Here is a 22,316-nt window from a genome sequence, read left to right on the forward strand (position 1 = left end):
TTTAAGACGAAAATTAGTGGATGATGCGTTAGTTTTCCTTCGCCCAAACCAATTTCAAGACGTAAATTAGTTTTTTTCTTTAGAAAACAAAAAAAAATACACGAAAATTGGCCAGTTGAAGAACTTTCTCGTCCAGACCTAGGTCCAGACGGAAAAAGTTTTCGTCCAGGCCTAGGCCCAGACGAAAAAAAAATCGCCCAGACCCATAAATTTTTTTCGTCCAGACCATATTTTGTATTTTTAAAAAAAAAAAAATCCATCATACAAAAGTCGCTAAATATATTAATTTAATATTACTAATTATCTTTAGTTACGATAACTAATAGTTTACGTAATTTTTATTATTAAAATCTTGTTTGTAAGTAACTAACATCATTAAATATCGTTAACAAAATAATAAAAAACGATATTTAATTACATTAGGGTATTGTATCTTATCTACATAAATACATAAACATTTCCTGTAATTCTGTGAAGCCACATCACCAAATTTTTTTTTTTATTCAATTAGCAATTGTGGGCACCATCCATTACTTTACATCTGAATTAATTTTTGTGGTTTATGTTGTTTATTTTTTTTGCTTACCTCAGTTTTTATAAATAAAATATTGTACGTAAATAATACGACGATTTTGAGATTATGCAATACAAAATAATATACAGTCAGAGGTCTAATTACAATAATTGGCCAAAGTAAATAATATTACAACAATTGATAAAAATCACATTTTTTAATAAACATTATTAAATATGAAATACTAAATACAACTATCAATTTACTAATAATTAAAAGTATTAAAAATAAACAATTCAGTTTAACAAAAATATATCAAAATTGGACATATCACTAATTATTTAATTCCAAAAATAGGGGCAAGCAATTTTTATACGGGTTTAAAATTACTATTATTATTATAAAATAAATAGAGTAAAATATTTATGTGTTTTTATCAAAATTTCCTTTTATATTAAACATTATATCGATGTTCCTAGAAATATACCCGTGCAATTTTACACAGGTTAAAACTAGTTGTAAGTTAAATATCATTACATATCGTTTTTAAGTATCTAACGTTATTAAATATCGATAACTCGTTAACAAAGTAATAAAAAACGATATTTAATAACGTTAGTGTATCGTGTTTCTAAGTTAAATATCGTCAACTGTAATACTACGGTTTTATGAGTCTGTGGGTACTCTATCGAGTGGGGCTTACTCTGTCGAGTAAGTATGTTTGGTACACGAAACAGTAGTCTGCCTGTAGGGTACTCGATCGAGTAGCCTTGGCACTCGATCGAGTAAGTGGCACTCGATCGAGTACGTGACTTACTCGATCGAGTAAGTCGGGTTACGGGTGTTATTTGACGGGTTTTGTTAATAAGGCGGATTAACATATAATAAGTTTCGTCATCTTCTTTAAACACTTTTACAAAACATAATTCACCGTTAAGAGAGATTTCAAGTTACGTTGCCTTGTTCTTCCGCGTTATTAGCAAATCCCGGAGCTAGAGGTGTCGGTTTCCTTTGTTCTTTATACCGTTGTGATCCTTGTGTCAAGGATAAGTTCTACATATCATTTTTATAGCAATTGGTTAATGTTGGTTAAACCCTAGTTTGGGGAATTGGGGGTTTTATGATTGTATTGTTATGTTAGTAATTGTATGAATGTGTGTATAGGTGGAGGGTTCGTAGAAGAGAGATTTTGAGACAGCTGCTAGATCGTCTGATTTTGTGATTGCATTCCATGTAGTGTTTCCCTACTTGGTATTAATTACATGATGTGTGTGGTGGTTGTATTGTTATTGTTGATTTATCATACTGCTGGTGATTGTGACGGTTGTTGATTAATATCGTTGATTGTTGTAGTTGTATCTGTCTGTGATCTTCGGGGTGCGTCCATGGCTGAGTGAAGTCACTTGCGGGAGTGGTTTCACGCCCTTAATTCGCCTTCTGTGGAACCCGCCACAGAAGGGATGTGCACATTAATGAACATGGGTTTATTGCTCGATGGAGATGAGCGAGACTTAGGTAGGAACGGTTGCGGTCCCCCACTGGCGGTGTGGAGTGTCTGTTGCGATGGGTACCGTGGCAGGACTACACACTTTAGTGTGTAGTTAGTTGTGTGGAGATTGATTATGGAGTTTGGGGCTTGATGTGACGATTGAGTTATTGGCATTTGCTTTATTGTGATTTGTATCGTGTAATTAGTACTGACCCCGTTGTTTATTTTGTAAAACTGTGGTGATCCATTCGGGGATGGTGAGCAGTTATTGAGCAGGTTTGATACGTTGCGTTTGGGCTAGCCGGGATGAGTCATCACTTGCCATTAGAAGAGTCTCCCGCTGTGTCAGAAGGTTTGTAAACGAGCCGAGCCGAGCTCGAGCTTACCTATGATCGAGCTCGGCTCATATTGCAAAAACCGAGTCCGAGCCCGAACCCGAGCTCTTGAAATCAGGGATCTGGATCGGCTCATATAATATTTTACGAGCCCGAGCTTTGTTTGCGTACCATTTTTTTAGCATTATTTTAGTTATAACGTAATTTTTGATTTAAAAATTCAAATTCAAACGGGAATATTATCTTTTTTGTTAGCTTATAATAACAATTATTATGTAATTTATCTTATAAACTAATATTTTAATTTATTTATTTTATAATTGATACAATTTAAGTAAATATATTGAAAAACATTAAGTAATTTTAAAAATAACGAGCTCAAACGAGCTCCCGAGCCGAGCCTTAGTATGCTCGAGCTCGGCTCGGTTTGGGCTCAGCTTAGTTCGAGCCCGAGCTCGAGCTCAGTTTGACTGATCTCGAGTCGAGCTTTGACCGAGCCGATCCCGAGGGCTTCTCGAGCAGGCTCAGTTCATTTAAAGCCATATGTCAGACGATATTTGTAGTTGTTCAGTTTTGCTAGTAGACAGTTTGATTTTGGAATTGTATCTCATTTAACAGTTTTGGTTTGAGACATGTAATCGCTTAAACTATATTTACTTTTAAAGTACGTTTCTTTATTGTCTTATGATATTCATTGCCTCGGGTAACCGAGATGGTGACGTTCCTATACCTGAGTGGTCCTGGTAAGACACTTGGAGTATGGGGGTGTCACATTAACAAATTTATATATTTCTTTAGAAATTAACGTAATTAAATATCGTTATTGGCTGTGATGGTGGTGGTTGGTGACTTGTTGGCAAGTAGTGGTGATGGCAGTGGATTGGTAATTATTTGTGGGACGAAGAGGAGATGAGATGAGAGGGATGAGAAGTTGAGAGTATATGAGGGTGGGAAAATGAGAAGGGCAATATGAGAATAAACATAGTCTAAGAAGTTGTGAAAATCACCTAAATAAAAAATTCAAAAAAAAAAAGACGGAGTACTAAAATTGACAACGCCTATGTCCCCTCCTCCTCCATTCAATACACGTGTCAAGCTGCATAATCCACCACCTTAACCCACCGACTTTCAAGAACAAATCCTCACAGTCACCATCACTGCCGCCTCCTCATTGTGTATACACCACCTTCACCATTTTCGTTCCCGTTACCTTCCTTCATCCCTCTCACTCAGTCCAATTAATTGAAACAAAAACATGAAGATTGTCGACGACCCTCGATGCCAACCACCACCCGTTAGGTTTGGAAATGATCTTCAAATTTTCATATTCAAATATCAATTCAACACTTTCACTTTTAATGTTTATGTTTAATAATACTTATGGTTTTATATTGAAAACTTTAAACTTTAATACTATGGTTTTATATTGAAAACTTTAAATTTTAAATTAAAGTTTACAACTTAAAACACGATGTTTCCAACTTAAAATCCAAGTTCTTAGAATTAAAGTGTTAGATTTTACCTTAGATTTTAATGAAATTATTCCAAAATTTTCAAACTAAAATAACGAGTTCTCACATTAAAACATAAATATCCAAATTTAAAACATAGTTTATTAGATTATTGCTCCCAATATTGATGTGAAAAAGACATGGGATAAGATTTAAAAATTTAGAGGTAATAGAGAAGGCAGTGATATGACCTTAGGAAAAAGTGAGAGATTGGAATTCACAAAATCACCTTTTATACGCCGGTCTCATAGCATCAGACTGTCTTATAGAATAATTTGTGTACATCGATACATTTACGGTCATGTCCCATGTCGTGTGATCACGAGACGACCTCTGATATTTTGTGTGAACAACACGAGCGTGTATGTGCCATATCGTGTAGAAAACACGAACCAGCGTATACCTTTTTGTGTAAAATACCTGGTTTTTTTTGGCTCTTGAACACAAAGGAGTTATCTTTTCTAATTTAATTTTTTGAAAATTTTAAAATTATTGTTTTGAATTTAAGTCACCATATGTGTATTCACCTTAACCAAAAAGTGCCGAAGGAAATTTACCGTTCAATTTGAACGGTAATCCTTTTTTTTTTTTTTTTTTTTTTGTTTGTAATTGTTAGATCCGCACGCAATTTTGCTTGATCCTATTTACTTAGGGGGCGTTTGGTTGGAGGTCTATAAGAAAGGGAAAGAGAAACAAAGTTATTGATTTCATTTGTTGGAGAGAATGCAATTCTCTTTTCTTATCTCTCAATCCATCTAATTCCTTACCCCCACTCCCAAGGTATGAGATTTCATTACCCTTGTTACCCTTCAATCACCTTATTTAGCTACCACCACACTTACGACTTCCACCACACCCGTCACCATCAAGACGCCATCGCCGCCACCACCACCACAACCACCTTAACGCCACCACCATCACCGCCACCCCACTGCCACCACCACCACTCGTACACCAAAACAAACCACAACCCACCACACTTAATTTTCTTGATGTAACCAAACAACTAGTTAAGTTTTAAATAATCCCTTACATTTTACCTCCTCTTCCCCTTTCTAATTTCCTTTCCTTTACCTTTTCTAATTTTAACTACTTTACCTTTTTTTGCCACTACCCCTTGTCACTAAAAAATAAACAAATAATACAAAATTTAAAAAAAGAAAAGAAAAAAAAGCATTCACCCAAACCCACAAGCTACAACTCGACACCTTCCTACCACCTCACCCTTTCCCCTTCACCATCCCCGACTACCCCTCTCCCAGCGTCCACCACCCTGAACCCCGCGCCGTCGACCACCATAACCAGCCTCCTTCCGCCACCGTCTACGCACCTCGCACCTCGCACCTCGCACCTCGCACCTCGCACCTCGCACCTCGCCCCTTCTCTCTTCCACTTTCGTCTCGATTGTACCGTCTCTTTCCGCCATTCCCACTTTTTCAATCTTTTAAGGAAATGGGTTCCTCAAACCCTAATTTTACTGATGGCGACAACTATGCCAGCGGAGACACTAGGTCAATTTTCGTCATGACGAGAATTTTAGGTTATTCTGCTTCTCTTTTAAAAATTAGGGTTCTTATTTGTTTTGGGTTGATTATGCAAATTGAATGCGAACATCAATTGAGGAACGGAATTATCTTCCGTTACCAGTGTGATTTTTGGTTAGAAATATTGTTTTGTATTGGTTTTTGACTGTTCTAAGTTTTCGATGCTAATAAGAAAATGATTTTCTGCAGGGGAGGTTAATAAATTTTATAATGGTAGATGCAGGAAAGGTGATGTTTGCAAATGAATGTGAGAGAAGAAGGGAGATTAATTGAGGTAAGGTGATCTTCATCTTCATGTTCCTGATTTCACTATGGTCTCATATCATAAGTATTACTTCCTCTGTCCCGGTCATTTGTTGTCGTTTTTCATTTTGGGATGTCTCCGTCATTTGTTGTCCTTTCTATTTTAAGAATGAACTTGATGAGTAATTTGATCATTCTCATTCAATTTGTTCCACTTGTCATTTAGTTATTGGCCTTTTCCCCTTTCCTTGTTCTTTGTGCCAAAAACAAAGTACAACAATTGACCGGGACGGAGGGAGTAGAATAATGTAAAGGTTCACTATTAACTTCGACTTTTGAAGAAATGTAATCCGATAGTATGACAAGTGTGGTATGATGTATGAGTTTGAATGGTCCTATTCTTGGGATGAACAAGATTTGACTCTCAAGTAGCCTTTATTGTTCCCTCCCATAGCCTTTGATAAGAACAAATGCTTATTGTTTCATGTTTTTTCAGGTGTTGTCAAGTGGAATCGATCACTATGGCGTCTGAAGACTCTCACTGATAACTTCCGGTCCATCCTCAACTTTGTTGTAGTCTTCTTCACAATAATGTTGTCGGTAAGTATCATGATAAGGCTCTTGGAATTCACTGTATATGGTTAAATTTGTAATTGCTTTATGATTATGTTTTCGAAGTGGTGGAATTGAATCATTTTTAATATCTTTGTTTGTCAACCTAAGTCAGAACTCAGAAGTACATTAAAATTTTCACAATCCCATGAATATGATGTCCAACTAAATATAGACTCTTTATTGAGCAATACCAAAACTTTATTAGCATACTCAGAAGTACTTATGTTTGGTGTGATTTAGTGAAGGATCTAGATTTGTATGCAAGTTTGAGTAAAAGAATACTATTCGGACTTATCAATGGTTACACATTCAGTTAGCTACTGCCAAAGGTGCCTTTGATTCCTTTGGCAGGTTCAACTTTTTGTCTAAATTGATTACTCGCCTTGTGTTTCAGGCTTTCAGTCACTAAACATGAAAAATGTTTCCTTAATCTGTCACTATAAAGGAACTATCGCTACCTTTTTCTATTCAAAATTAGTTAATTTGGTAGGTCATGCTCATAAGCTGAGTGTGAACTTGCATTAGTTTATCAATTGTTCAACATGAATTTTTTTCCTTAATCTGTCCCTAAAAAAAAAAAATAAGGGGAGCCTTGGCGCACCGTTTAAGGTGTTGCTTTGTGACCGTGAGGTCATGGTTCAAGTCCTTGAAGCGGCCTCTTGCCAAAATGGCAAGGGAAGGCTTGTCCCTATTACACCCTTGTGGTGGGACCCTTCCCCGGACACTCGCCTAGCGGGGACGCCATAGTGCACCCAGCTGCCCTTTAATCTGTCACTAAAAAGGACTATTGTAAACTCAATGAGTATAAGATGAGGGTCATGGCGTGTGGAAGGATTCGTGATAAAAGTAGTCTTTAGTCTTGGTTCGGTATCGACATTGATCTGTTCATTGAGTTACATTGGTGCGGAATATGTTGAGATACCTTTATCTTGCTATTATTGCTAATTCGAAACATCTGATACTTATCGTTATGTTTTAGGCTTTTAACAAAAAATGATGCTGCCCGAGTCAATATGTAATGCTCCGTGTTTGACTCAATGGGCGGGACAATAAAACATGGATTAGTTTATTCCTTATATTTTTGAATCTGAACCTCATGTTAATTAACTCTCAGAAAGCATAAATCTAATGCCCGTGATTTCAGTTGTGAAGCAGTGTTTACTGTTTAGTAATATGTACTTAGTGTTGATGACTAAACATAAGAGGTTGCCAGTCTGATCTAGCCTTTAGGCAATATTGTTGGCCATTTGACAAAATGAAGGGGCATATCAATTCTAAATGCAATTTCCATAACGGCTCTTAAGCAAATATTCAATTTTTAGGAATATGTTGAAGTGAATTCAAATGAGTTGTTGCATGAGCTTCTCTTTATTGTTATGTAGCATTCATTGGATGCATTCTTCATTATGGGTGATATGAAAATACCCTCCGTGTTAACAACACATGGATTAGTGCGTACAACTTACCCCTCTACCCCGTCCTTTGCAGATCCGTGGGGCATGGGGATAGTGGTGCTGTCATCTGAATATACAGGTGGTTTCATGTAGCCTGACCTTTTGGTAATGTTTATTTAAATTTCATAGGAACCCTACTTATGACCCTTGAGAAGCAACGTGCTATTTGGGAAATTTATGGTAACTGAATGCTATGACCATTTTTTATTTATATGTTCTCCTCACAAAACCGATCTTGCACTTTTAGTGATTGCTATCATAGTGATTTTTGTCGGTCACTAGAAAAAGTGTTTCCATTGAGTTGTCTGCTTTGTAGTCACGAAAATAATCACTAAATAGCTTGTGAAGCTGAGTTAAGTTTTACTTTTGGATTTTCATTATACCGGAAGGATTCAGTTGCATATACATCCTCATGTGAACTATTATAGTGAAGGTTTTCAGTTAAGAATAAACTTGACCATTTGTTATTTTAAGTAATGTGAAGGGTTTTGTTTGTCATAAACTACCTTTTATTTAGGGTCATTTGCGAACAACTACCTTTCTTTCTATTTGGCTTTCCACTACCTTTTATTTATTCGTTTTGCAAAAGACTACCAAAATTCTACTTCCGGCGAAAAATAGTCTAACTTTCGGTGTTGGTTTACTCTTTCTCCCTTTTTCAGACATATAACCCATAATTTTCCCATTGTTCACCCACACCAAAATCTGAAAAAAACTTCCCTCCATACCCATTGCCTTATCAAAAGTCTCTTCCAAGCAATACCAACGTATCAACCATCATCCATCTCTTTCTCTCTTCATGACGAAGATAGTGGGTATAATAAAAGTAATGAGATAGCACATAAGTGATCCTAAGAGTGAATCCATGATGATTTCGAATAGGTAACACTAGGCGTATATTGTTCATAAATCATAATTGATCATGAACAATTTACCATGTTCAGATATATCCATGGTAATTTTTTTCTGGTGAATTAGGATTTTGATTCGGGTAAAAGATGGACAAATTGAGGTGATTAATGTTGGGTTTAATCAATCTTTATCGTCGATTATTATGTTTATGAAATAAAATATTAGATTTAACATCAAAATGACAAGTCAACGTCGTAAAGTTGATTTTTTTTCGCCGGAAGTACAATTTTGGTAGTCTTTTGCAAAAAGAAGAAATAAAAGGTAGTGGAAAGCCAAAAATAAAAAGAAAGGTAGTTGTTCACAAATGGCCCTAAATAAAAGGTAGTTTTTGACTAAAAACCCTAATGTGAAATAATCGTAAAATGCATTTTTTTTTGTGAGACACTACCGAACATTTACCTCTTTTACAAAACTACTACCTAGCATTTTATTTTTTTGCGTTAAACTACCTAACATTTACGTTCTTTTGTCAAACGCTACCAAAGGCCCTTCATAAGTTTCCCTCTAATATTAACACAAGTTTCCTAATATGCCCTTCATTTAAATCACTTGCCCATACCTTATTATATATTGACTCCTATTTTCCAAATTTCTTGAAGTTTCCTCTCTTTTATTCTTCTTCTTCACTGTAAGTATTTTTCTCCACATTCTTGCTAGTAATCTGAGTAATCCCTATTTTCACTTCTAGAATCCATTCCTGAAATTAAAATGGGATTTAGGGTTTGAGGTAATAAACAAATAAATCAAAACAACATATTACACAAATAATCAGCGCATCAACAAGTTGCACAGAAAAGCAGACAAGTAACAAATTAGACAGAAAATTAAGCTTCAAAATCATTAAAAAAATAGGGTAAAATGAAATTATCAAAAGTACCTTAAATTTCTCCAATCCAGAACAAAAATGGTTCACAATCTGGGCTCCTTGATGTGGATTTTTGTTAATCTAAGATGAGATTGAATTAAGGGGAAGTGAGGAGTGAAAGCGTGAAACTGCAAAGTGAAAGTAAAAGGCAATAAGTAAATGTAAGGGAGTAGATAAGTCAGGGGTAATACGGGTACTTCATATTTTTTTTGGCCGGATAATTGAATTGATATCAAGTTTGAAGAAAATAGTAAACTAAGGGTGTAATTTTTACAAAAAATACTTAAAGAGGTGTAATTTCAAATTTTTTGTATATATAAAGGGGTGTTTTTATCAATTCATCTTGATTATCAATTTATCATTATCATTATATTACTAACAGAAGACCCATTCCCAGCTGACGTGGCATATGTAGATTTTAGAAAACTTAATTTGGAGTTCTCTCATTATTTGGGCAAAATTGTCCATTTATTCATATAGTTTAGTTATTCAGTAGAAAATAAAGGGGCAAAACAGTCCATAAATTCCAAAAGAGTTTATCCATCTCTTCCCCCATCGATCGATTGCACCAAACCTCACCATTAGCCAACTCAGACAAGGAGTTCGACTTCGTCAGATGAATATGAGTGATACTCAAATGGACAAGACCTGAAATAAAACAGAAGACAAAGACGGATGCAATTGAATTACTATTCCTTGATGCTAAGGCGTTATGCTTTAACATCAATCTTTTAGCATTTTATTAATTTTTTTGTCTATCTAACTAATCTCGAATTTTTCTAGGGTATTAATATGCTGTTTGAGTCTTCGAGATTTATTGACAACAAAAGTCTAACCTAATTTAGTACATAGTGATATTAAAAAGCCCGTATTTTCATTGTATATTGAATTACATATAGCTTTCATATTATTATTATTATTATGCTTTAGGCAGTGTTTGGTGTAGTAAAAAGTGTGTTTTCTATATTTGAGAACTACATATTACTTGCATACTATGCTTGTTTGAGTAGTGCTTGGTGTACAACCTGACTTTATATTTGATGGTTCATCACATATTCCTGATTGGGTTGTTTTCTATATCAGAATGAGATTATCCAAGCAACTATTAGGAAGCCACTGATTTCTAAGCTAAGTTCTAAGTTAGCTCTTTGAGAGGTGTTCAACATTCGAAATTTAACCGTGGGCAACAACACCGGGCTTACAAAGCTACCATTATAACGTAAAGTCATTATTTACTTCTTATAATATGAAAATTAAATTAAATTTTCGTGAGAGCACGCGCGGCGAGGGGATTATACACTGTTGTCGACGGTGAACACCCCGGTTTACACCAAAAAATAATATGAAAATTAAATTTCTCTATTTCATATACACTTCAACTACCGGCTCTTATAGCGCAAGAGCCCAATCCTACCCGATCAAAGATTATTGTTATCCTATGTGTTGAAACTAAGAAATATGAATACATACGAGTCTTTATTTTGCCCGGGAGAAAAGCCTCATTTTTTTTGCTGAGGATGTTAGCTTGTTGGATTAATATCGAATTACTGGAGCCTTAATTATCAACGCAGGACTGCTGCGAATATGGAGTGTGACTTATTGTAGTTCACATCACATATGTCATAGTGTAGTCTGGTGATTGGGGTAGGAATAAGTTACTATATGGTTTTCTTCCACTTGAGTAACCTTTTACTGGGTCAGACCCAACTCTTGATTGGCGATTTATATGTGAGACGATCTTCTGATTGTTTTTTATAAAGGGATTCTTCTCGTGGCCTGACCTTTTTCATGGTAGTAGTAAATTTTGGAACAATGACTGATACTCTGTTCTTTACGTTTTCTTGCTTGGGGTCTCGCAGAAACTGATACCCACTCTTCTGTTGTAAGATTGATTACTGAAAACATCATATATGCTTGATGTCGATCTTTATTTAGAGGCGCTTAGTAATGGTGATGCCTTACATGAGTAAACAATGTCGAATACAATAGGAAATTAGTTCGGGTTGCTTATAATATACTGTGTAGTGTATTATTTGTAATGAAATCAGCTCTACTTTTTTAGGGTCGGTGTTCTAACTGTTTTACCTCAGCCAATCGAGCTCACTAGAATTATCTTTATGTGCTCTGTTCACTTTTATTTGATGTAGCCGTGTTAATGAATTTGTCTTTCTCCATTACCAGTTTTAACTATCTAAATTTTGATCAACGAATTTTCACAGTTTTGGCAGTATGCACATGCGTATCTTAGGAATCCAGAAAAAAAAAAACGTGAAGCTCGCGTGGCCCATGTTTGCTTGTTTTGATACTGATATTTGGTTGTGTATTTTACTGATGTCGAAACCTTGCTGTACATTACTCGTTCACATGTGGTAGCTTGGTGAAATAAGCTTACATTTTGGCTGTTTTTGCCTTTTCATTTTGGTAGTCTGCCTCTTTGTTTGCTAACATGCTCATTTATGGTTTTGTTTTCTTGTCCATTATAGGCAACATGAGAGCATTAAATATGTTGTTATCCTTATTACTCTGCCACTGCATTCTCTTTATAAAAACTGTTCTTCAGGCATACATGCCTTTTACAATTACTTTGCTAAGTCGATTTTTTCCTTGAAAATAAATTTGGTGTTTTACTTATAGGTATTGCATATTTTTTGCGACTTAGTACTTGTATTTATGTAATTTAATTCTTATATTTATTACTGTTGTTAAAATCTGACATATTTTACGTATGTATAACACCGTTTTCGCTGTCTCACTGTCTGGTGGTTGTGTTTCTAAAACGGATATTGGCTGACACAGATTCTGAGCTGGTGGGTGTCGCTTTTGGCTATTTGGTTTGCTTGTGGCTGGTGGTTACAATTTTGGCGTTGTAGTTGGTTTGAGTTTGTTCTGCCATTTTTCTATCTAACTTATTTCTATCCTTGGTATTTCTTCTAACCATTCCGAATTAATTATTCTGTAATCAACTTTTTAGCGCTATGCAATTTTAGGAGATTGTGAATGTTTTTGTGGCGTAGTTTGGTGAAATATGGGATTCTCCTTTCTCATCCTAGAAATTAAACTGAGAGTGACCTACACATTTAAATTAGTTTCAGGGTTAACCCAATAATTAACTCATACCACTACTTGCCTATGTGCTTGCTACATTCGATTAATATTTTCGCCTCATAAATTGACTAGCTATGTTGTGTGTTACTTAGTGGGTGAATTTGTATGGACTTTTTTTTGATGCCCGGTAAGCTTTCATTATATGAATCTTCATCATTTACTCTCTACGGTTGGTATTTTAGGAGTTCGTTACTTGCATAAGGGGGTATCTACTTATCTTGACATATAGTATTGCTTATTATATGAATTGTCTACTTGACTAGGTCAGTGTGGGTTGAGCATACGGAGTTGATTTTTTTCGCAAATTGCCGACAATTAAAACAGCGACAAAGACTCTTGGCCTGATCCAGGTAAGTAGTTAGGTTTTAGTTTTAATGTGCTGCTTATCTTAGTTGACGAAGACAACGACTTTTTGTGAATTTATAGAATACTATTGCGTTTTCTGAGCCTGTAATGTCAACCTTTTACTGCATTTGAGTGTACTTTGATGCTGTCCTGTCTCAATTTAAAAAACGAGTTACAAACGCATAAACTAATACTTCGTCTTTTGCTGTAAGATTTATTTTTTAAAAGCTTAGATATGCTTGATGTCGATGTTAATTTAGAGGCGCAGGATAATGATGATTATTTAACACAAGTAAAAAAACATGTAGGAATTAGTTGGAGTACTGTGTATTTTAAGATTTGTAATGAAATCAACAGTACGTTTTGTGTAGTCACTGTTTTGACTTCTGACTGTTTTAACTCATCCAATCGAGATCATTAGAATTGTCTTTATGTGCTATGTTCACTTTTATTTGAGCTAGCTGTGTTATTAAGTTTTGCCTTCTCCATTACCACTTTTAAATATCTGAATTCTTATTTCGGAATTGTAACACTTTTGGCAATTTGTGGCATGTGTATCGTATGATTCCAGAAACAAAAAAAATGTGCAGTTCACATTGCCCATGTTTGCATGTTTTGAGACTGATATTTTGCGGTCTATTTTACAAATGCCTAAACCTTGTTGTACATTGTTCAATCTCACGAGGTAGTTTTGTGAAATAAAGCTACATCTGTTACATTTTGGCCGCTGTAAGGTCCTGTATTTTTGTATTACGATAATATATTCAAAAAGTAAGAGGAAAATAAAAAGCAATGTGTATGCAATTGTTCATTGTTGCAATCTATCATCCATTCTCACAGTTTACGACCTTCAATATCCCTTTGATGTGGTGTAAAATATACTTCACTGGAGGAAAAATTCTTGTGATTTTAGCGATGTGTACTGCAAATTTTCTCCTTAAATTGTTTTTTGTTTGTATAGTTAGAAGTGAGAATGCTTAGATAAAAACCTTTTACGTTGTCACATTTTGAGATTGGCAAAAAACACAAGTTTATATTGACAAAAAACAGCACCATTTTGAGATTCGCATGTGAATAAATTAGTACTTAACCATTTACGTTGTCACGAATTTATTCACCATTATATATCTGACATGTATTTTGGCCTGTTCTGTTACATGTAGTAGAGAGTTACTTGAGTTGAATATTAACAAAACATGAGTGAAAATTACATCGTCGGACAAACACGTGACTCAGACATAACACGTCACTCTATACTTCCTGATAGCTTCATTGGAAGTGATCGTGATATGAGATGTCGCTATACCTTAATACAATGTGTTGTTCAACAGTGACATATACTCCTAACACCTTATTTACTTTCTTCTGATTTCATCTTTAAAGTCCTTAATCCCTCTTAACACCTCTTTTTTCCTTTCCAGTGTCATCTAAATTCCATTAATACTTTGTCTCTCTCTTCTTCAACACCCCAACGCCATTGTTGTTCCTCATCAACACACCTTATTTATTTTCTTCTGATCTCATCTTTAAATTAGTTCTTCGCCTTCTTCTTCAATCCCCCCCCCCCCCCCTCTTTTATTTACCCCATTTGTTTCTCTTATATAATTTGTCAGTATAAATTAAACCTTCACTTTCGTAGCTTCTTTCTTCAATTTCATTGCAAAATTACCCATGATGTTATTTCCTTTCAATTACTGTGAATGTATTTAATTCTTTAATATATTACCCCGTTTCAATTGGTTAATTTCTGGGGGGTTAGTTTTCATTTACCAGGTAAAATTCTCCTTAAAAACATTAATATCGTAACATATTAACCTTGAAAACAGTACAAATAAAGAGCTTTTGCTGCTGCTTTTTTAATTTGGCGAGTGATAGTGTTGTTGAATATGTTGTTGTTGATGACGATCAGGGAATTTAGGGTTAGGGCTAGTGAGAATGAGTTTGATTTGCAGATTGTTGTTGGGGTGTTTGCAGAAACATCCAAGATAATAAGAGTTTTTAGGGCTCTCTGTAATTTGTTTTCAAGGTAGTTGTTGCGATTTGGTACGTTTGGGTTTGTACTGTCATAGATTTAGTTAGGTTAATTAGGGCTCTCTGTAACAAATGATTGAGACGGGTGTATTCTTAGGATTTCAGCCTGCAATGAAAATTCATGAAGGTGTTGTATCTACCCACCTTATTCTAAATGTTCCCAAGGGAACTTACTGTTCAAATGAACAGTACCCAAGCGACGTCGTTTTGCATTTCACATTTTTTTTTTTTACTTTTCTTCTTCTTTTCCCTCTTTTCTCACACTTTTCCTTTCTCTCTTCGGTATTCCTCACACCAGTCTTCACTTTCTCTTTCCTTTTTCTCAGTGTTCCCTTTCATCTCTCGTCTCCTATTCTATTTCCATTGATTCAACAATGGCTATCTCCCGTATTGCTTGTTTCTCAATCCATCCCTTCTATTCGTGAAATGCAGAAATCGGAAATCGCAAATAAGAGGTAAATTAAGACATAGCTATCAACTATCTCCGCAGGTTTCCTACCATCTACCCTTCAATTTCTTCATATGGTAATTTAGTTATATAGTTTTCTATTTTTGTAAGCTTTTCTTATGGATTCAGGATGAGATTTCAGTTTGGTATGATTCTTGAATAATAATGAAAAAAGGATGCCATATCTTAATTAACTACTCCAGGACAAAGTAAAACTCCATTGTCATTCATAGTATTACTATATATGTCTTCTATATTGTCAGCACAGTTTTAGTTTACAAATGTAATGAAATGGTGTGATTTCTTAGTTGGCCTGTTAGCTATAATGAAAGGGTTTCAATGGTATTGTTCTTTCTGTTGCTTTGCAGGCTTATCAAGATTCTAGCGAAATGCAGCAGCAGAGACAATGGGTACAATCTCCTTCCCTTGATAGGTACTATATATTTTAATCTCATCGCTAATCCCCTCATAAGAATTTCATTCCCTAGAGAGGTTCAATTTGTCGGCACAGTTTTAGCTTACTTTGCTTCCTTTATCTGGCTCATAACTCAAATACATGTTGCAACGCTTATTTACCATGATTGTACCATCATAATCAAAAGAAGGCAAGATAGTACACATGAAAAAAACGCAGTGTTAAGAAGCCTATAGAGGGTAGTTGGTGCCAATTTTCATAAATCATAATACAATATTCTATATCTCAAACTGTCATAATCTGACTTTCGATTGTCATAGACAACCTGTTCTTGTTTTAGCATATTATACCGTGTTAAGTATGTTTTTTAAATTTATATGGAGTCGTCTTAAATTAAATTACTACATACTCCCTCCGTCCCGGTCATTTGTTGTCCTTTGGTTTTGGCACAAAGACCAAGTAAAGAGGAGAGGGCCAATCACTAAATGACAAGTGGAATAAATTGAGTGTGAATGATCAAATTATTCATCAAGTCCATTCTTAAAATAGAAAGGACAACAAATGACTGAGACACCCCAAAATGGAAAAGGACAACAAATGACCGGGACAGAGGGAGTAATTGTTTGCTGGAGCTTTTTTTACCGACATTTGAGTTTCCTTACATATTGCTTGTCTATGGAGCTGAGGAATTTTGTAAAATTGTCAATGATGGATCCTTCTTTAGTCACATTTCCTTCTTAAAAACTCGTTACCTGGATTAAAATTTTTGCTTTCTCACAAAACATTTAATGTCTTATATAAATAAAAGGTGAGCTTTAAGAGTATATATGTTAGCTTGTTTATCTAATAAATAATACCCCTTCGATGAATGTGAAAAATATTCTGAACTCGCATTCTGGGTGGTTATCTGTTTAGTGATTTGATGTTGCTTAATCTTTGCTATTTTATGAGGGGCATTTTTTTTATCTTTCTATAGATTGCTTACACATCTACACAACAATGCATCAGCCCAAGGTCAGAGACTGTCTGAGCTTTAGCCAAGCAACTTTCTCAGATATTCGTTGGTCATATCTTCTTGTGAAGCAGTTGAGACTTTTCTGGCTAAACTGACCCAACCTACTTAGAGCCATTTCAGATGGCGCTGAAGCAATCACTTGTTCTGTTCAAATCTCAAAAGACAGCGTAGCTTTTTGCTTGGCCTTGCTCGATTTCCAAACTAACACAAGGGTCATCCCAAATATACTCATCTGTTGACAACGATTCAGAGCTTGAATAGAAACCTGGACTTTTATCACTGGGCTATCTCACTCGTGAATTGGTTTGTTGAAGTGGATTCCGGTTACTCAAGAACTTGATATTCAGATTTTTTTCAAATTGTATGTCCTTTTTTCTCTCTTCTCTCAATTGTTCGATTTTTTATGCCGAGTTTTCGTTACAGTTTATAAACCCTGCTACTCCTTTTTCTTTTTACTTAAGAATTTTTGATTTTGATCGATTTGCTATTTTGTTAGGTAGTTTATCGAACCCTGGTTACACGAACTTACACTTGAATTAGAACTAACAATTTAGGTGGAGTAGTAAAGTGTTAATATCGACGGGAGATGTATTTTGGTGTGTATTTATGTGGCCTTTTTTGAGTCTTTATTTATGAACATTACTGGTGAAGCAAGTTCAGAGTTTGCATGTTTGCTTGGCATTTTCATGCTGATTTCAATATTTGCTAAATGTGTTTGTGTAATCGATTCCTCAAGAGTCACTTTTTTGAAAAGTAGTTGTTAGCTTGTTATAACTAGAACATGCAGTTAATTTCCTTTTAATTTGCATATGTAGTTTTATTAGAGCTTCATAATGATAATACTTAATCAGTCAGTGCAAATGACAGCCGTTGCATCAAAATAATGCTGCCCCCCTCAAAAAGTAGTCGTGGTAACTTTTAAAATCTTTAAAAAGCGGTTGCTGAGTAGTGTCGTAAACTCGCAACCTGAAAGCAAAATGTTCAGTCTTTCAGCAAGAGACCGTCTTGTATGCGAGAAAAACATAGTATCCTATGTGTTTCTCATATGGTTTACGGTATCTTATATGCTTATCTGTCATTTTTGGTATACGCCCGGAAAATGTCTTTTAATGAACAATTGGAAGACTTGTCAACAACGCTACATTAGATTGCACTCAATGATCCAGTAACAAAACTTGCAGTGAACTTGTAAATGTAGAATTTGCAACTTATTTTTATTTCTTACTCAAATGTGTTAAAACAACAGGTGGCAGCATCTATGAATGAAATGGTGAATTACAAAAATCGGTAATCGAAAGCAAAGGCGAACTCGAAAGAGCCATCAACTATCTCCCATGGTTCCTACCCTCTAGGTGATTACCCCCTTTATTTATTTATCTCGGTAATTTAGTTTATACGAAGTATAATTTTTTATGTGATTTATTTGATTTGTTAAAGTTGTTGAACTTTTTGTAGCTTTGATTATGAATTTATGATGGGTGTTCAATTTAGTAAGACGCTTGAATATAAAAAAAAAAAAGAACTTGTGACTTCAGAGAGTTGAAATTCATATCTTCTAGATGGTTTTCTCTACAAATGATTACAGAGTACTGTTGTTTTTAGCCTATTAGGATATTGAATTCCGATTAATTTATTCTGATTTTACACCTTCTCAACCAGATGAGTGACATTCGCTCTATTTTCAAGAGGATTGATCACTGACAATTGCTCCTTCTTTTTCAGCTGACTCTTTCAGTTTTAGTTTGTCGTCTATTACATGACAATGACTTATTAAAGAAAAACAAAAAGGAAGATGAAGAAGACAGTACAAATAATAAGAATGAAAAAAGGAAAATGAGAGAATAGTATGATGGGGAAGAGGCGGGATTTTATAAATTAGGATAATTTAGAAGTACAAAGTAAATAAAGTAATAGAGATTTGAGGAAAAGTTAGTATAACAAAGTTCGCTAATCAATTTTAAGTTCATTTATAATGATTCCATGAATAATTCCTCCTGTGGCCGATAAAGGTGTAAATTCGGAAGAGATGATATATAGTTGATATTATTTTGGGAAGATGACAAGTCGGGATTAAAAATGGAAGACACATCAAAGTTGGGATTATTGTGGGTAGATTTCCCTAATTTTCTTCCTCTGAGTACTCTGTCTTTTGTGTCTTTCACTTGGTTGAGGTTGTGCACATTGTTTGTGCGTGGAGGTCTGTGACAAAGGAAAACTTGGCTTGACTAGAAAGACACAGACTTATTAGGTGGAGGGGAGGAGGAGGAGGAGGAGATGGAGGCGTAGGTCTTTACAAAGGAAATCTTGGCTTGACTAGGAAGAGACGGACTTATTAGGTGATTAAATAATCATGCATGCTACCAACAAGCCTGTAATCTTATCGTTCTTGTCATCCAATAATGATGTACGGTGACAAAGTAGAGGCGACAAAGTAGAGGCTCCACTGTGTCATTCCCCTTTTAATAGGGCGTGAGGTGTGGAGAAGTAAATCTGGAAGTCTGCAGTTGTTGCTATAGTGTTTGAGAGTTTTGTATAAGTTATAGGTGTATAATGGATGATGTTTGCTTGTGTTATACCTGTGTAGTAACTCTTCTTTGTTCTCATTATTTTGTAATGAGAAACTATCCTCCTTTACATTTAAGCGACAGGTTGATAAAGATGATGATTGAGTATTATATTGCCTTTGTAATGTCCTTATTTTAGAAACTATGGTTTGCTATCTTTATTAGATTTGTGATTGTATATTCCGTACTTTCTCGATAATGGCATTGATTTGTTAAATGTCAATTATGAAGGCGAGATGACTTTGAGCAGAATCACTGCCAGAACGTGGTTGGAGCTAAGAAGTAGGCATACAAGAAGGTAAGCTGATATAAGTTTCTTAATTGTTTGACATACCACTTTATTTCTCCTGCAATTGATTTGACTATAAGTTGGTTTGTTGTCTTTGATGAACTTCGTAAGGTTATTGTCAAGCTATTTGCCTCTTACCCTTGCCATGTGGATGAGGATTCGGGTTGTAGGAGAAGGAGAAGCGCAAATCAGAACACCCACTGGTGACTCCTTCAGTCTTGGGGCGAGGGCTTTTTAGCGGAACATTAACGGTTACGTAGCTAAGTGTTTCTCTTAAATGCCGTTGATGTTTAGGATGGTTGATAGGACTGGTTAATGTAGATGGAGTAGTGAGGAGAGTAATGAGTGGAAGGTCAAACAGTGAGCGGTATAATAAAATGGTGCTCAAGTCTGGTATTATATTAGTACCCATCTTCTAACATCTTAAACCAGGATTGCCTAATTAGATATGACCACGTAACATCCAACACACTCCATGCTTGTGCACAGATGGTCTAATTTATTTCTCAGTCTATCTGTTTAGAATTCCGGCAAACAATCCCTTTACTCCGTAATTTCAATGGTAATTCACTACTCTATCGTGTTTGCTTGCCTTTGATCGATCATCTTCTTCCCTGCAAGTGCATTTGTTCTAAATAAATGGCAAACTCAGGGTATTTAGTTTATGTTACATTTGCCTATAAATCTGACCTGATAGTCTGCACTCTATAGAACTGCAAAAATTTCCAAAAAAAAATGCTACAAAACAGTACATGGTAACTCACAGTAGCACTGCGTGTTAATTCTACAAAATTTCCAAAAAAATGCTGTGCAGTGTCACTCAAAATAGCTAAGGTAGTCTTACAATTTAGTGCAAGTACTGACTTTCTCTGCTGATCATCATACAACATTTACTCCATAGCCAACTTTTCAACAACACCCAATTTCATGGCATAAATATGGGTGCAGGGCAGGTTCCATATGTATCCATGCATGACTAATGCAGAGGTTAATATATCAGAATCTCGAGGCTGTCATCCAGGCAATGTACCCATAAAATGTTCCAGAAACCAAATGCACTTTAAGTAGCCAAGCAAATGTCCGTAGTGTCATGTACGATTTGTAGTGTCTTCCTGTATGTGTGTATGCACTTCTTTATGTGTCAGAATCGAGGAGTAAAATAAAATAATTTCAGTCTTATGACTTGATGTTGGGAAGGATTTTCATTTTGATGAGTATGGATTATTGTTCTTTGAGGTGTCCGATCTTTGAATTTAGTTAGCTACCTTTGTCTCTTTGTTAAGAATGTTGTGTGGTTCAGAGTTACCGTTATTGTGTGGTTTAGATTCACCATTATTGAATCAAATGTCTTAAAGCATTTTCATTTTGCTCATGGATCATTGTTGGTGGAGGTGGCTTTGTGTAGTTTGGGCAGTTTTAATATTTTTATTTGTAAATCCCTATATTTATTGTTCTTATTCTTATGATATTTTTGATCGCCATTGTTGTAGTTGTAGGGTTGAAGGATAGAAGAAAGAACAAAGTCCATAATTTGTTCCGTGGAATCAAGAAGAGGCCGTGGATTCAAAAAAAAGGATGTTGGATATAGCACCGGCTATGATGATTACGGCAAAGATGATGGTTAACGTTTGGTTATTTTCTCTTTGATTGTGTCTATATGAGGGTTTTGGACTTTCGCACTTTCGGGTATAGTTATCGTCAATGACCATTGGCAACATGTATAACCAAAGCAGCAGCACTAATGATCAACTATAATGGTCATGAGGAAACTGCACTCCATACATAAATCAATTCCAATTCAAACAAACAAGTCACAATATCTTGGAGTATCGCGCGCAACAACTAGTAAAGTACAAATGTGGGAGTATACCTCTGGAATCATCCTTTCAGAGGGCGCCAAGGTGTGTGTATGTATCAACAGAGCTATATGAGTGAGTATGGTGGAGTGGAACGTCTGTAAATCCCAAATTTCGTTGCTTCTCTTGGGGAAGGAGGTACTCACAGGTCATTGCATTCTTCTCGTTGTAATGTTATTAGTTGTAAAACTGAAGCAACCAACTTTCAGTAGCTGCTGACGAGTAACAAAAAATAAAAACATGAATTTGTACTCAAGTCACAATGCATGAGTTTTTGTTATTTTGAGAATTGAATCTAATCAAGTCCAATTTTGTGAAGATTACCATAAGCTGCTAATATGACCGTAGAGTCAAGTTATGTATTGGTTTGACGGTAGGGTTTAGATGTCCGTAAGCTTAGCTAGTAAAGTTATTAAGTGGGTGATATTAGTGGCATCAGTTTGAAACTTTGAAACCATCTGGCATCAAAATCGCTCCTTTGACTACCGGAAAATGTTAACCGCAGTATTGCCTGCATTAAATGTGTTGGTCTATATACAAGTAGTAATTAGCCGGTAGCCACCATAAATTATCTTATCGAATTTGAAGCCAATTTCGCTTCATTTATGCAATTGGCAGAGATATGTGGCTGATTTCTATGTATCAGACTCTCACTCTGGATTAAGAGCCCTAGTGAACGTAGTTATGGAGCTAAGGTTGTTCCCCTTTGCTGAGCCTTAAACCGTTGTTGACATAAGCAAAGAGAAAAGAGAATTGATCTCCAAAT

The 22,316-nt window shown here is 35.4% G+C and overlaps 1 long non-coding RNA gene across 14 annotated transcripts; it reads left to right on the plus strand.

Moving 5' to 3' along the window:
- Window positions 1-5,140: 5,140 nt before the first annotated feature.
- Window positions 5,141-21,871, plus strand: LOC141595958 (uncharacterized). Of its 14 annotated transcripts, none has more exons than XR_012522346.1 (11): window positions 5,141-5,389; window positions 5,583-5,667; window positions 6,133-6,236; window positions 7,740-7,784; window positions 12,851-12,937; window positions 15,061-15,488; window positions 15,780-15,844; window positions 16,803-17,202; window positions 18,088-18,193; window positions 19,637-19,703; window positions 19,806-21,871. It is a non-coding gene; the product is annotated as an uncharacterized LOC141595958 (long non-coding RNA). The 14 variants fall into 14 exon arrangements; XR_012522347.1 differs by having other exon boundaries at window positions 15,396-15,488; XR_012522349.1 differs by having other exon boundaries at window positions 15,396-15,453.
- Window positions 21,872-22,316: the final 445 nt, after the last annotated feature.

Source organism: Silene latifolia, chromosome 8, assembly GCF_048544455.1.
Source record: "Silene latifolia isolate original U9 population chromosome 8, ASM4854445v1, whole genome shotgun sequence".
NCBI classification, from domain to species: domain Eukaryota; kingdom Viridiplantae; phylum Streptophyta; class Magnoliopsida; order Caryophyllales; family Caryophyllaceae; genus Silene; species Silene latifolia.